This window comes from Fopius arisanus, unplaced genomic scaffold (genome assembly GCF_000806365.1).
Source record: "Fopius arisanus strain USDA-PBARC FA_bdor unplaced genomic scaffold, ASM80636v1 scaffold00265, whole genome shotgun sequence".
Lineage (NCBI taxonomy): Eukaryota > Metazoa > Arthropoda > Insecta > Hymenoptera > Braconidae > Fopius > Fopius arisanus.
Genome location: NW_011888004.1, coordinates 34,241 through 39,712, shown reverse-complemented (window position 1 = coordinate 39,712; position 5,472 = coordinate 34,241).

Genomic DNA, 5,472 nt, shown 5'->3' with positions numbered 1-5,472 from the left:
AACACGTTACCTTAGGTCTCCCTACGTAAGGGGAGCCTTTTCGCTACCTATAACCGTTGTTGAACCCCTCGCAGGGTTACCTACCCCCTTGGCGCTACTGATTTAGCCAGACGTCGCGGGGTTATTTATCAAACCCTCGGATTGCGCTACCTATATATGAAATCAGGTTACCTAAGACCTCCCTGCGTCTGAGGACATTTTCGCTACCTGAAAATTTTATTACACCCCCGGTGTGGTGGCTGCCCCGTAAGTAAGGCAGATTTCGCCACGAATTACCGACCCACCTACCAAAACCCCGGATAACGCTACCTAATGAGGCAAATAAGCTACCTAATGGCTCCCTATGGCTGCGGGCCAGTTTCGCTATCTAAATGTTTACCCCGCTACCTAACCGAAAAATATTCCTGATTTAGGGAATTAATCAGGATTGAGCTACCAAACCGAGTAAAGTGGCTACCAAATGACAGGATAACGCTACCTATTAGAATTAGGCCCTATCGACTAATCGGTAGGAAATAAAAGGTCGTATCTCTCGTATCTCTCGCCCCTTGGGTAGGACTCCCTACAGTTCCCTATCTTTCCCGCCTGCCCTCTACAATCAATTTAGAAGGTCTTTTGGGTTAATATTAGTTGACTATTAAGTGTAGAATTAGGGGTTTATACAAATTGCGATTTTTGGTGGTAGATAAAAATTAATTTTGGATCAATAGTGAAACACGTAAGGACAATAGCATTTGGGTTTTATTTTCTCCAACCCCCATCCTTGTCGCCGTGAATTCTTCAGTCATGATTCGGGTTCTTGAGATTATTCCGATTTTGATAATTGATGCTCTCGTACACGAATCCACCCCTCTCTCCACGACCCGCACACTGCGCAACCGAGCAGTCCCGTACCCTCGTACCTCCACGGCTCTAGGTTTAATTTATATGTTAGAAAATGCTGTGGAGGATCAGTGAAAAATTGAGTTTTGAATACGGTTAGAGTTACGGTTGCGGTTCGTCGATTCCGCGCAGCTAAAAATCGGCTGGCGCCCTAAACACATTTTTAAGGATTGGAAAGAGCTGCTGATTACCCCCGGAGTTTCGTTTAGATTTTTCGGTTTTGTCGTTCCAGAGTCGTCAGAGTGGCGAGAACGAAGGAAATGGTTTTGGCCGTGTTTTCGGTTATCGATTTAATGGGCTAGGGTTTTTGAGTATTTGCTGAGGCCATAGAGTGAAAATCATTACAGACTATACTCCACCCTCTACGCGGCCGCTCTCGCCGTCAGCTCTCTTAAGTATAATGAGACGGTGGGATCTTCAATTTCGCGGCGAATCCGTTGAAGATGTTGAAGACTTCATCAGCCGCGTGGATGAAGGAATCGCGTTCATTCGAGCCCCGGAAGACCTCGTTCTCGATGCGCTCACCTTCTTCCTGAAGGGATCTGCTCTAGTCTGGTACCGTGGCCAGGATCACTCAGGCAAAACCTGGAGGGAATTAAAAGACGATTTTCGTACCTTTTTCGCGGACGTGGAATATCAAATCGCGCTACGTAACGAGATTACCGCTCGCACAATGGGTCCTGACGAGAGGGCCAGAGATTATTTTGCCTGCATGAGAGGACTTTTCCAGAGAACCTCTCCTCGGTGGCCCGAAACGGAATGCGTGCGGTACGCTCATTGGAACCTTCTGTTCAAATACAAAGCTCAGCTACCTGAACCTCCAGCGACCCTCGACCAACTCGAACGTCAAATCACGAAATATGAAAAGGTCCTGGAGAGTGAGCATCAGAGAAAGCTACCCCCGCGTCCCGAAGAATCATTATGCCCAAGTTTCGCGTATCGCCCCGCGAAAGCTACCTCACGATCACTACCTAGGAGGGGATGGGCTCCCTCCAGAACTGTTCGGCGAACCTTCCATCTCGGGGAGGACGAAGCAGAGGAAGCTACCTATCCAGATTTCGAGGAAACGGAGGACATGCGGGAGGAAACCCTGGAAGTGGCTAGGGAATATCGGCGTAAACCTCAAAATCGCCACGTACAATTCTCTGCTACCTCTCCCCCGGCAAGGAACTCCCCTCACTACCACCGTTCACCCTCTCGCCAGCTACCTTCCCGACAGCTACCTTCACGTCAGTTACCTTACAACGAATTACCTTCTCGTCAGCTACCTACTCGAGGGCCATACGAGCCGCGACCTCCTCGTCGGCTACCTCCTCAACCGTCGTCTACGCAAATGCTACCTACACCAGCTACCTTCAGGGGAAATCGCGACCCTGCACCCCAGGCCCACCTGGCTTCGCCGATCAATCAGGCCAATGCGTACGACTCTGACGACGATGCCCCCTTCGATGAGGCCGACCCTCTAGCGGGCCTCCAAATGGGGGAGCTCTATTGCTGGAATTGCAATCAGGTCGGACATCGCCATAGACAATGCCCCAATGCTCGCAGGCTATTCTGCTATCGTTGCGGGAAGTCAGGTGTCTCCTCACGAACCTGCGAACACTGCGCTACCTCTAGCACACCTGACGAGACAGCTACCTCGGGAAACGCCCAGTGAGACGACCTCCGCCGGAAAAGGCGTCTCCACGGGCCGAAGTCCCGGCGCTATTCACGCTACCTAGAAACGAGACGGACTCCCTCGGATCCCCACAGACCGAGCCCGATCTGGGGGCAGTTCAAAGCTACCTCTCCGGCGAAACTCTGGTTGCCCCGGAAACGCTACCTCAAAATATTCTCGTGAACTCTACCGCCGACAGGAGGCCGCTATCTTTCCGGTTAGACATTAGGATCGGCGGGAAAACCTTTCGAGCCTTGGTCGACTCCGGAGCCTCTAGAACCTTCGCCGGTCCCGTCGGCATCGAGATTTTCAAGCAGGCCGAGCTACCTTCGCTACCGGTAGCTCCGAAACGCATAATCTGCGCCGCCGGCCAGATCGAATACGTCGGTCTGCTCACTAAATTTGAATGCATGTTAGGAGGACGCACGCTCTCTGCCGAGGCGTACCTCCTCCCAAAGCTCGCGGAGGATTTCATCATCGGGATGTTGTTACCTAGAAGGCTATCGGTTCACCGTGATTACCGACCATAGTAGCCTTGGTTGGCTAAATAACCTGCGAAACTCGACCGGCCGACTCGCGAGGTGGGCCCTCGGACTGATGGAATATGACTACACAATCATCCATCGAAAGGGTGCCCTTCACCACGTCCCCGACGCGCTATCTCGAGCTCCCGAGGGGCTGACCGACCCGGACGAGTCTCGCAACCCCGAGGGTGAACCCATGGCTACCTATTCCGCGACCCCCCTTTACGCTACCTCCATCGAACCACACGCTACCTATAACGAAGTATTAGCTATCTGCGCCGATACCAAAGACAGTTGGTATAAACGACGGTATCGGGGTGTCCAACATGCTCCCGCGAAGCTACCTGATTATAAAATCGTGGACAACCGGCTATATATACACCGACCGAGTCAGCTGGCCGCCCAGGAATTCGAGGATCTCGACGCGTGGAAATTAGTGCTACCTAGAGAGTTACGTAATCAGGCGATCCACGAAGCCCATGAGCTACCTCAATCTGGTCATCTAGGAATCGATAAGACGTACCGCCGCGTCTCGCTTCGTTATCACTGGCCGTCCATGCTCAAGGACATTACTCTCTACGTCAACCACTGTACTACCTGTCAACGATGTAAGGTGGAACAGGCGGCTCCCGCCGGGTTAATGGGCCGACGGTTCATTGAAGAACCCTGGACCACCATCGCCGCGGAAATTATGGGGCCGATCACCCCCAGCAAAGCGGGCTACCGGTACATCCTCGTTATACAAGACCTATTCACGAAATGGATCGAGGTCGTTCCTCTACGCTCCGCGACTGGCAAAAAGATCCGTGAGGTAATCGAGCAACAAGTTATCTCGCGATGGGGGACCCCCGGGTATTGCTAACTGACAACGGCACCGAGTTCGTGAATCGAGAAGTCGAAGCGTTGGCGCTATTGACCGGACTCGAACATAGAACCACGCCGCCCTATGACCCGCAGGCCAACCCCGTGGAGCGTGTGAATCGCGTTATTAAAATGATGCTACGGGCATTCACGGGAGAAAACCATCGGCTGTGGGACGCTCACTTACACGACTTCATGCTCGCCTTTAACACCGCCTTACACAGCTCCCTGCAGGCCACCCCGGCCTTCGCTAACTTCGGTCGCGAACCCCTCGTTGCTACCTCTCTTCGTCGGGAAGTGGAAGGGGACGCGGAGATCGTCCCCCGGAAACCGGAGGAGTGGATCGAACGGATGAATCGCTTAAATTCGTTACGACGGGTATTCACACATGCCTTGGCGGAGGCTCAAAATCAACAAGCTCACTAATATAACTTACGCCGTCGCGATGTGGAATTCGAAGTTGGAGACGTCGTATTACGCCGCTCCCACCCACTATCTAATGCCGCCAAACAATTCTCTGCGTCATTGGCCCAGCCGTTTGAAGGGCCCTTCCTAATCGCGAAAAAGCAATCTCGAACCCGTTACGAGCTCACCTATATGTTAGGCAGGGATAAGGGGGAAACGTCCATCCAAGATCTTAAACGCTACCGGCTCCCTTTGATCGAGGACTAGGATACCCGTCGGCCGGATGCTATCTACACTAATTTATCCGTAAGCCCGTTCGCTCCCTCACGCTACCTACTCCGCGTCACCTAACTCACGCTACCTGCAAGGTTCCTGCCTGAGCACCTCTCACCCTCTCCGCATGGATGGATAGAGTCTCGCTACCACCGCTACCGCCAACATAGCATTTAACCTCACAGTGACCAGAGACTCCCTATAACAAGCTCTCGTTTCTAGGAACAACCTCGGCCACCAGCCCGAGTCAAACGCCGACGGAACCCCGTACAACTCCGAGCCATGGAGGAGAAACAGGGAAAATAGGCCACCCCAGGAGACGCGTCGGCTAGCGCCCCGTCACCTCGGGGTGCGGCCCCCGCAGAGGAGGATTCCACCAACCGTAGCCCCGTGGACTTCGTTCTGGCCGAGCTATTACCACTCCAACCACAGCTAGAATACTGGGACCGGGAACGGCCTGGGACCACTAGAGATCGAGTCCCGGGGGACCAAGTAGGGAGCAGTTACTCCCCTCGTAGCCCGTGCAGCAGCGTCTCCAGCGAAGCCAGTGCCCTCATGGACGAAGGCCGAAACCCCGAGTCCAACAGGGTGACCGGAGCAGTCGTCACTTCGGGAGCACCTCAGTCATCCCAGGAAACCATGACCAACCCGAAGGGGCGCCCCAGGATCTCGTCCATCAGACCCTGCAAGGTGGACATAGTGCGATTGCCGTTACCAACTGTGGAGCACGCCCAGCTCTCCGCCCGTTCGTCAACGCGCCCAGCGTCCAGTGGCGCGGAGTCAGACGTCCTACAGGTAGATTTGACGGAGGACGACCGAGAATTGGGCAACTCCTGCGAGTCACTCCCCGGATCTTTCCACCTGGTCTCG